Source organism: Pezoporus flaviventris, unplaced genomic scaffold (assembly GCF_033815535.1).
Source record: "Pezoporus flaviventris isolate CSIRO_AGI_PZ_B2104156 unplaced genomic scaffold, CSIRO_AGI_Pfla_v1 ptg000121l, whole genome shotgun sequence".
NCBI lineage: Eukaryota > Metazoa > Chordata > Aves > Psittaciformes > Psittacidae > Pezoporus > Pezoporus flaviventris.
The window spans coordinates 375273-386889 of record NW_026892669.1 but is presented as its reverse complement, the minus strand read 5'-3'; the positions used below and the strand labels follow the sequence as shown (position 1 = coordinate 386889).

The following is an 11617-nucleotide window of genomic DNA, read 5'->3' as shown; positions in this document are numbered from 1 at the left end:
TCTGATTTATCCAGCTCCTCACGTGTACCAACACACGTCTCAGCTATTAACAAAAGACGTCCTATTGTTCAAGAGAGGAGATACAGAACGTATACGCCACGGGGTACCCTATGGTTTTACCTGCTGGATCACGGAGAAGACATGACAAAATGGGATGGAAAACCTACTTCAGATTTGGAGGACCGGGTGAGTGAACTGAAGAGGGCCAAGACTGATCGTCCCATGAGAGCTACGGCTTCAGTCTCTGGTGAGCAGTTTCCCAGATGGAGTGGAAGAGCTGATTTTACTCCAGCTCCTGTGATAATGAAGAATAATCCCTTTCAACAAGACTTAAGTGTCCAATGCTGTGACGACCATTAGAGGGGCCCTGCCTCCAGCCAGGTGGAGGTAGGGGACAATCGGATTTACTGGACTGTGTGGATCAGATGGCCTGGCACATCAGTCCCACAGACGTATAAGGCTCTAGTAGATACCGGTGCACAGTGTACCCTGATGCCATCAAGCTGTCAAGGGGTGGAACCCATCTATATTTCTGGAGTAACAGGAGGATCCCAAGAGTTGACTGTGCTGGAGGCTGAAATCAGCCTGACTGGGAGGGAGTGGCAAAAGCACCCTATTGTGACTGGTCCAGAGGCTCCATGCATCCTCGGCATAGACTACCTCAAGAGAGGGTACTTCAAAGACCCAAAAGGGTACCGGTGGGCTTTTGGTATTGTTGCTTTGGAGACTGAGGAAATTGAGCAGCTGTCCACCTTGCCTGGTCTGTCAGAAGATCCCTCTGCTGTGAGGTTGCTGAAAGTCGATGAACAACAAGTGCCAATTGCGACCACAACAGTGCACCAATATCGCACCAACCAAGACTCCCTGATTCCCATCCATCAGTTGATCCGTAGACTGGAGAGTCAGGGGGTGATCAGCAGGACCCGCTCACCCTTCAATAGCCCCATATGACCAGTGCGAAAGTCTAATGGAGAATGGAGACTAACAGTAGACTATCGTGGCCTGAATGAAGTCACACCACCATTGAGTGCGGCCGTACCGGACATGCTAGAACTTCAGTATGAACTAGAGTCAAAGGCAGCCAAGTGGTATGCCACGACTGATATTGCCAATGCATTTTTCTCCATTCCTTTGGCAGCAGAGTGCAGGCCACATTTTGCTTTTACTTGGAGGGGTGTCCAGTTCACTTGGAACCGACTGTCCCAGGGGTGGAAACACAGCCCTACCATTTGCCATGGACTGATCCAGACTGCACTGGAACAGGGGCAAGCTCCAGAACACCTGCAATACATTGATGACATTATTGTGTGGGGCGATACAGCGGAAGAAGTCTTTGAGAAAGGGAGGAAAATAATCCAAATCCTGCTGAAAGCCTATTTCGACCTAAAATGGAGTAAGGTCAAGGGACCTGCACAGGAGATTCAGTTTTTGGGAATAAAATGGCAAGATGGACGTAGACAGATCCCCACAGATGTGATCAACAAGATAACAGCAATGTCTCCACCAACTAATAAGAAAGAAACGCAAGCTTTCTTGGGTGCAGTGGGGTTCTGGAGAATGCACATCCCAAATTACAGTTCGATTGTAAGCCCTCTCTATCATGTGACCCGGAAGAAGAATGATTTTAAATGGGGCGCTGAGCAGCAACAAGCCTTTGAGCAAATTAAACGCGAGATAGTTCATGCGGTAGCCCTTGGACCAGTCCGGACCGGACCAGATGTAAAAAATGTACTGTACACTGCAGCTGGGGAGAACGGTCCTACCTGGAGCCTCTGGCAGAAAGCTCCAGGGGAGACTCGAGGTCGACCCCTCGGCTTTTGGAGTCGGGGATACAAAGGATCTGAGGCCAGCTATACCCCAACTGAGAAAGAGATACTGGCAGCCTATGAAGGGGTTCGAGCTGCTTCGGAAGTGATTGGCACTGAAGCACAGCTCCTCCTGGCACCCCGGCTGCCCGTGCTGGGCTGGATGTTCAAAGGCAGGGTCTCCTCTACACATCATGCAACTGATGCTACATGGAGTAAATGGGCTGCACTAATTACACAACGAACTCGAATAGGAAATCCCAGTCGTCCAGGCATTCTAGAAGTCATCATGGACTGGCCAGAGGGCAAAGATTTCGGAATGTCACCAGAGGAGGAGGTGGTGCGTGCTGAAGAGGCCCCACCATATAATAAACTGTCAGAAAGTGAAAAGCAGTATGCCTTGTTTACTGATGGCTCTTGCCGTATTGTGGGAAAGCATCGGAGATGGAAGGCAGCTGTATGGAGTCCTGGACGACAAGTTGCAGAAACTTCTGACGGAGAGGGTGAATCAAGTCAGTTTGCCGAGGTGAAAGCCATCCAGCTGGCCCTGGACATTGCTGAACGAGAAAAGGGGCCAGTACTTTATCTCTATACTGACTCATGGATGGTGGCAAATGCCCTGTGGGGGTGGTTGAAGCAATGGAAGCAGAGCAACTGGCAACGCAGAGGTAAACCCATCTGGGCTGCTGCACTGTGGAAAGATATTGCTGCCAGGGTGCAGAACCTGGTGGTGAAGGTACGTCATGTAGATGCCCATGTACCCAAGAGTCGGGCCACTGAGGAACACCAGAACAACCAACAAGTGGATAAAGCGGCTAAGATTGAAGTGGCTCAGATGGACTTAGATTGGCAACATAAAGGTGAATTATTTTTGGCCCGGTGGGCCCATGACACTTCAGGCCATCAGGGCAGAGATGCAACATATAGATGGGCCCGTGACTGAGGGGTGGACTTAACAATGGACACTATTGCCCAGGTTATTCATGAGTGTGAAACATGTGCTGCAATTAAACAAGCCAAGCGGTTAAAGCCTCTTTGGTATGGAGGACGATGGTTGAAGTATAAATATGGGGAGGCCTGGCAGATTGACTATATCACACTGCCACCAACCCGCCAAGGCAAGCGCCATGTGCTTACCATGGTGGAAGCAACCACCGGGTGGCTGGAAACATACACTGTGCCCCATGCCACTGCCCGGAACACCATCCTGGGCCTTGAGAAACAGATTTTGTGGCGACACGGCACCCCAGAGAGAATTGAGTCAGACAATGGGACTCATTTTCGGAATAACCTTATAGATATTTGGGCCAAAGAGCATGGCATTGAGTGGGTATATCACATCCCCTACCATGCACCAGCCTCTGGGAAAATCGATCGGTACAATGGGCTGTTAAAAACTACACTGAGAGCAATGGGTGGGGGAACTTTCAAGCATTGGGATACACATTTACCAAAGGCCACCTGGTTGGTCAACACCAGAGGATCTGCCAACAGGGCTGGCCCAGCCCAGTCAGAACTTTTACATATTGTAGAGGGGGACAAAGTTCCCGTGGTGCATATGAAGAATTTGCTGGGGAAGACAGTCTGGGTTATTCCTGCTTCAGGTAAAGGCAAACCCACTCGTGGGATCGCTTTTGCTCAGGGACCTGGATATACTTGGTGGGTAATGCGGGATGATGGGGAAGTCCGATGTATACCTCAAGGGGATTTGATTTTAGGGGAAAACAGCCAGTGAACTCAATTGTATGCTGTTGCCTGCTGTGTAATGCTTTTATAGCCCATCAACTAGATGTCTCCAGGTCACCAGCGACTGGCCCTGACTTCCCTCCAGCCATCATCCCAACAGAGAATGAACTTGGAACATCATGGACCGAATGGACTCGGCAGCATTATAGGGATTGGTCCATGCACTAAGAAAATGATTTTTTCCTCTTGGTCTGTATGTATATGGATGCATATATGTGGGAGAGCGATGGTGTATTGAAAATGTGGGATCTGAGCACGACGTGAATGGTATGGAATAAGGGGTGGATAATGTCCTGGGTTCAGCAGTAGCAGTCATGTTTTTCCTTTGTGTTAACTGGTGCAGTGCTGTGTTTTGACTTCTAGTTTGAGAACAGTGTTGGTGAAGCCGATGTTTTCGGTTGTTGCTAAGTGATGTTTACCCTGACCAAGGACTCTGTGAGGCTCATGCTCTGCCAGGGAGGAGGGGAAGCTGTGAGGAAGCAGAAACAGGGCGCCTGACCCGGGCGCAGGGAAGGGGAGAGCCCCGGTGCGGGGGGGGGGGGGAGAGACGGACACGGACCTCGATTGTTGTCAGCTCGGCACCACTCACTGGGAGTGAGTGAACAAGTTACCTGACTGGGTTTAAACCACGACAGTTTTAAACCACGACAGCAACCTATTCCAATGCACTGTCACCCTCACAGTAAAGTTCTTCCTCATGATCAGGTGTAACTCAGTTTATGGACATTGCCTTTGGTCCTATCGCTTAGCACCAACAAGAAGAATCTGGCCCCAACCTCTTGACACCCTCCCTTCTGATGCTTAGGCACAATGATCACATTCCCCCCAAATTCCAAATACAAAGTTGGCACCTGATAAATAATCAGTCTGCTAAATAACTGGAAACATGGCCAAACTGACATGTACTACAAACAGGAGATCTCTGCTCAGTTGTGTTTTTCAGAACTGGTTTAGGTAATTGCAATAGCATTTCCTGTTGCACATTGTCCTTGCACTTACAGCAGCTTTTACTTCTGGTTTACAGATCTCCAAAGACCTGTCGTTCATTACTTCTAGTAGGTCAACAAAAGATGAAAATGGAAACCACATCTGTTATCAGTAGGGTCATATCCGCTACGCAAGGATCTGTACCTTCCATGGAAAATTTTAGGGTTTTATAAACCAAGACGGCTGAAGGCAGCTGCAAGGGAAGCAATGCATTTACCTCTGTCACCTGTGCATATGAAGTCTCACCTGAAAGGTGATCCAAGTACTGATTTGGTAAGAAGCTGAGTTATCTAGAATCCCATGCTCTATTAGAAATACAAATTTTGACTCAAGGGGTCTGTGATCTTGACAATTCTCATTACCTTCTTAATGCACATCCCAGCTCACTTCTAACATTTTCTTTACAAGTGTTATGGCTTAAAGCCAAGCTGGTAACTCAGAACCACACAGTTGTGAAACTAATCGTAGTATAAATATGCTATATATTAAGTTCTTGTTCTTTGTTTAAACAAGCATTCTCCAACACTACTTATCACGCCCATGCCTTTTACCTGTACAGCCATGAAACCCCTAGACACTGTAATAGCAAATGGTTTCCATTAACAATTTTTTCCTTTCATTTTTAATGCACTTTTAATTCCCAAGATGCCACATCCAATCTCAGTCCAATTAACAAGTACAGGACAGGGAGTGCAGTAACCCAACTACACTTCCGAATGCTCTATTATGACCTTTTCTGGAGAACAGACGAGCAGGTCTTGAGTTCCCAGCAAAATATTAATACAGCTCTCTGTTGTACATTAGAAAAAAGAAAGGACATGTAGCTGAGCCTTCAAAAAAGCTATTTGTCTGTTAATAAGTTTCAGTTATTAGGCAAAGAAAACCTCAGTGACCTCCTGAGGATGAGTTACAACCACTTGGAATCATCTTCTGCTACAGGAGGAGGTGGGAAAACATAAAGTGCCAGTGTTCTGTTTCACATGTCTTACCTTCAACAATAATTTGGACAGTTCTACATACTTTTAAGTGAGAGTCAGCTCTCACAGCTGTTGCAATGATTTCCTCTTGATTTTGTGTCTCCCTCAGCATTACAGAATGACACTCTGACACTAATGGAAATTGCCCTTTTCATCAGGAAGTCTTCTCCAAAACTGCGCTCCCACACTCCTGGCCCTACCCATAACCTCCTCCACTGCGGGTCTTCCTCACTGTTTAATGACTAACCAACTGTTTGTACTGGGAGGGACTGTTGCTATTTAAATAGAGGGTAACTGAAATATGTGTGATACCTTGATGGAAGGGAGATGGTGGGGGAATGGAGAAGGAGTGGGTAACTGCAGTGAAATATCAGAGTAAATATTTGAGAAAAGTACCAGTTGACTGGTAAATGCATAATGGAAAGGACACAGAGCACAGTTAGAACCTAAATTACCTTTATAAGCTCCACTACTATGCAAAAGGATACAATGAAGTGTATAAAGTGATACTTTCTCTTTAATTAAAAAAATATGAATTATATATTTCACTTAAACCATAAAGGCATTGTGCTCACAGAGAATGAAGTGGTATGAAACTGACATACCCAAATAGCAAACATTTTGTTCCAATAAAACATTTATTAGTGTAGCAAGTTATTATTCAAGATAGGTAAATATGAGTGCCTAAAATGAAGCATGGCACCTGCTTATGAAAGTTATCATCATCTCACCACACATCCTCTGAAAAGAAGAACAGAAAGCAACCCTTCAATCGGGCACTGTGAAACTGGCAAACCCTTTTATCTGTGTGGCTCCTGAAAGGTTGGAGAATTCCAAGGATTTGCAATAGACCCTCCAGGGATCACAATGCAAGTGGCTCTAAAGAGGCACATCTCCAGAGAAGCCTTGTTTATCAGATGCTAATGCACTGGTCTTTCACACTGTTTTTCAGAATAGTAAGCCACCTTAGTCCTCCAACAGTATTTTCTGTTCCACTCTCACTTATCTTCTCTGTATCCTCTGATACAGGGCTCACACATGGGCAGTGAAATAGACCTACATGCCCTCACAGCTTCTGTTTCAAGAGACCAGGCAGGGGCTCACACACCACACACACCTGACTATGCAGATGTGTCTCTAGGTGGTGCAATTTTGGGGGAAAAACAGATACTTACCCAGCCAGCAACTAGTGATAACACACCTGAAGGTGAGAAGCAACACAAGTGCTTCCCAGGCTATGGGAAAGATCAGACGGCTTTTGGGATTTCCACTGCCTGTTTACTTGAACATAAAGATAGCCACAATGCTACTGCTTAAAAAGAAAAAAAAGTAGCATACTACATATCAACACAGAGATGGCTTATACAATATCACTTGAAAATTAAATGTTCAGTGAAAAAAAACCCTCCCGACAAAACAGCTTTGCGTTTTAGACTACGTTGACTTTACACCTCCCTTCCAGTTTCATATCAAAATCTGGTTTAAAGTAATTAAACACAACTGTGTTTTCAACTTTAGTCGGAGAACAGTGCTGATAACACACCAGTGTTTTTAGTTGTTACAAAGTAATGTTTACTCCAATCAAAGACTTTTTCAGTCTTATGCTCTGCCAGTGAAGAGGGGCACGGGAAGATGGGAAGATAGGAAGAAGCAAAGAAAGAACACCTGACCCAAAGTAGCCAAAGGGGTATTCCATACCACAGCCGGTTATGCCCAGTATATATAAACTGGGGGGGAGGGGGGAGTTACCCAGAAGGCCAGATCACTGCTCGGATTGGGCTGCGTATCGGTTAGCGGGTGGTGAGCAATTGTATTCTCTCCCCTTGTTATTTCCCTTATCATTATTATTATTGGTGGTAGTAGTAGTGCTTTTGTATTATACCTTAGTTACTGGACTGTTCTTATCTCAATCTGTGGAATTTACATTCTTTCCATTCTCCTCCCCATCTGTCTGGGAGTGGGTGGAGAAGAATGGGGGTGAGTGAGTGAGCAGCTGTAGGGTTCTGAGTTACCAGCTGGACTTAAACCACACCTGTTCTTCTAATAAAAAAAATGGAATGCTTCAGGAATTTACGTGTCATCCCTGCACAGGGGCCATGCTAATCATTTCCCGATCAGGGAACCATAGGGTGGCCCATGGCTTGTACCTCATATATCTACTTTCTTTGGCAAAAGGGCACCTTCTGTTAAAAGTTGAAATGTGGGTGGATACATGTGAGGAGCTGTATAGATTGGATAGATCATAGAATCATAAAATCATAGAATAGTTATGGTTGGAAAGGACCTTATCATCTAGTTCCACCCCAGCTGTCATGGGCAGGGACACCTCATAGTCTCTCAGTTCTTTGAAATCCTGCAACAGTTCTTTCACAGCTAAAATGATGGAAGGGGTGAGATTGTCTTCGAACTGTCAGAGTTTATGACTCAAATCATTGACTGTTGGTGGTGCTGCCTCACTCCAGGTCATTGATGACAATGACATATGATGATGTCATTGATGATCATATGACGATCATATGATGGCATATGATGATGGTGCACTCCATGTACGTTTCCATCACATGGGTTGTGTACATTCAACTTCATTTGGATCTACAGGTGCATTCCCAGCATCCAGCCTACGATAGATCATCTCTACAATGGCTGATTCCCTCAGGGACTGGAAGCCTTTCTATTGTGGTACACTTGCCTGAGCGACACATAACGTTGTCCTTGTAGGGAAGCCTTTCCGTCACAGTTGCCAAGAGCTGCCAACTAAGGCAGCTAACCCATTTGGTTAGTTTGGGTCACGTGTCCTCCCTCAGCTTCCTCCCAACTTCCCCTCCTCCCTGGCAGAGCATGAGACTGAGAAAGTCCTTGGTCAGAGTAAACATTACTTAGCAACAACTAAAATCATCGGTGATATCAGCGTTGTTCCCAGGCTGAAAGTCAAAGGCACAGCACTGCACCATCTACTAATACTGAGAAACATGATTGCTACTGCTGAACCCAGGGCACTACTATCCTTTATTAGTCTTCCAGGTGGGCCATGAAGAAATCCCCTCAAGAAGCCTGAGGGGACTCAAGAAGGACTTGAAGGCCTTGCGGCGACTGGTGCAGGATTCAGGAGCCCAAGTAGTATTCTTGTCCGTGCTGCCAGTTGCAAACAATGACAATAATAACATCAGAAAAATGGCATTAATTAATTCCTGGCTCTGCGACTGGTGTAAGTGCCAGAATTTTGAGTTTTTTGACCATGGGTCAGTTCATACAGCACGAGGCCTGCTGGTGGAAGATGGGGAACGCCTGTCCCAAAGGGGGGAAAGGATTCTAGCCCAGGAGCTAGCAGGGCTTATAGAGAGGGCTTTAAACTAGGTTCGAATGGGAAGGAGATAACACCAGGCTTGCTAGACATGAGCCATGGGGTAGCATGCCACTGTTGGAGTCCAGATCCACAGGGCAACTTAAAAGCATTTATGCCAATACCCGCAGCATGGGCAACAAACAGGAGGAGCTGGAAGCCGTTGTGCAGCAGGGAAATCGTGACATAATCACCATCACAGAAATGTGGTGGAATGATTTGCATGATTGGAATGCTGTAGTGGATGGCTACAGGCTCTTCAGAAGGGCTAGGCAAGGAAAGAGAGGTGGTGGGGGTGCGTTGTATATCAGGGGGTGCATTGACTGCCTTGAACTCATTGTCGTGAGTAAGAAGGTTGAATGTTTGTGGGTGAAGATCAGGGGGAACACCAACCAAGCTGATATCCTGGTAGGAGTCCATTATAGACCACCCAGCCAGGATGAAGCTACAGATGAAGCGTTCTTCAAAGAACTGGGAGAAGTTTCGCAATCGCTTGCCCTTGTTCGTGTGGGGGACTTCAACCTACCAGAAGTCTGCTGGAAGTACAACACAACAGAGAAGAAACAATCCAGGAGGTTCTTGGAGGGTGTGGAAGATTAACTTCCTAACCCAGCCAGTTAGTGAGCCAACTAGGGGAGATGCCTGGCTAGATTTGCTGTACTCAAACAGAGAAGGACTGATGTTTAATATCTTCATTGATGATCTGGATCACGGGATTGAATGCACCCTCAGGAAACTTGTGGATGACACCAAGTTGGCTGGGAGTGTTGATCATCTGAAGGACAGGAAGGCTCTGCAGATGGATCTAGACAGGTTGGATAGATGGGCTGTGGCCATGACATGAGGTTAAACAAGGCAAAATTCCAGGTCCTGCATTTGGGCCACAACAACCCCCTTCAATGCTCCAGGCTTGGGGAAGAGTGGTTGGAAAGCTGCTCGACAGAAAAGGACCTGGGGGTGCTGTGGTAAGGTTCATGAGGGAAAGGCTCACTTGGATTTAAGTAAAGCATTTGACACCGTCTCCCTGGAGAAACTGGCTGCTCATGGCCTGGATAGGTTGATTCTTCTCTGGGTTGGTGTCCTGGGTTCAGCTGCAGCAGTTACTTTTCTCCTACAGCTAGTGCAGTGTTGTGTTTTTTACTTTAGTCTGAGAACAATGCTGATAACACACTGATGTTTTAGTTGTTGCTAAGTAATGTTTACTCTGATCAAGGACTTTTTCAGTCTCATGCTCTGCCAGTAGAGGAGGGGCATGGGAATCCAGGAAGAAGCAGAGACAGGACACCTGTTCTTAACCCATGGGATTTTTACATTCTTTCGATTCTCCTCTCCTTCCCTTCTGGAGCAGGTGTGGGAAGAAGGGGCAGGGGGGCAGTGAGCAAGCTGCTGCATGGTTCCAAGTTACCAGCTGGGCTTAAACCATGACAGTTGGAAACTGGCTGGATGGCTGAGCCCAAAGAGTGGTTGTAAATGGCATCACATCTAGTTGGTGACCAGTCACTTAGTGTTGTCCCTCAGGGCTTGGTGTTAGGGCCAGTGCTGTTTAATATCTTCATAGATGATCTGAATGAGGGGTTTAAGTGCACCCTCAGTAAATCTGTGGACACCAAGTTGGCTGGGAGTGTGCAATGTATGGGTTCCTAGCTGAGAGTTGATTTCCTCTCATGACTGAGAGATATAACAAAGTACGGGTTTTTTGTCAAAGTACATTTGGTAGAGTATATATGGTTAAGTTCACTGTGACTGTTTGTCGGAAAGAGGAAAACATAGGTGTGAAGCTGCCTATGACCTTCATACTTGGCCACACTGGGGCACCTGGCCAATGCTCTTGGCATGGACAACAGTGAGATTATGAGAAACTGCACAGCCCCACAAGTAAACAATTTGAGATCTGGCATAAAGCCAGTTGTTTTTCTAAGGGTATAAAAGCAGGACCTTCTTGTAGCCAAATCTGAAGCCTTACCTATAGGGGGGTGGACGTGCCATGTGAGAATTTTCCCAGTTACCTGAGACTCCTGGCATCGGCTGCAACGGGGCTTCCCAGCTAGAAGTGTGGGCCTGAATGATGATTGGGTGGTAATTGGTGATGTATTTTTTCTTAATCTCTGTTTTCTCTATGCAGTAATGATTTCATGTGCTGTTAATTTTCCTTTGTACTTTACTCTCTCTATATAGACCTCTGATTTGCTTTGTTGTACTTATTTACTGCATGTATTGAGATATATGCCCTATTTGTGTTAGTGTGCTTATTCGCTTTAGTGTGCTTGCTTAATAAACTGTGCATGCTATACAGCTAGTACATGGTTATTTTGTGGCTTACCCTGCCTATCAGCAGAACAATTTGGCGTAGTCTGCAGGACACAAAACAAAATGTCATTTTATTTTTAAGATAAAGAATAAGGTTTCTAAGATGGTGGAGCTGGATATTCCCAGCTGGGAACAATTACCTTATCGTAACATAGCTGCTGAACAGTCGTGTTATGGTTTATGTGAGAATTGGGACTCATGTTTGAATGAGGCAGAACCTCCTGATATAGTTAAATATTTACAAAAAGTTTCAGTAGAAAAAGGGGAGGAATTGATTGCTCTGGGGAGACAAGGGTGGATTCTGCTGGCTGCATACTGAAAGCAACATCAGCATAGAGCAAATGTAGGATAAGATTGATTTGGAGAAACAAGTTTGTAAACTGCAGGGAAAAATAGTTATGGTCCAGTGCCCAAATCAACTATTAACTGATAAATTGGATACTTATCAAACTGTA

General features: G+C 45.8%; 1 pseudogene; it reads right to left on the bottom strand.

Moving 5' to 3' along the window:
• Positions 1 to 7561: 7561 nt before the first annotated feature.
• Positions 7562 to 7626, bottom strand: LOC133282387 (U6 spliceosomal RNA; annotated as a pseudogene).
• Between the last annotated feature and the right edge of the window lie 3991 nt (positions 7627 to 11617).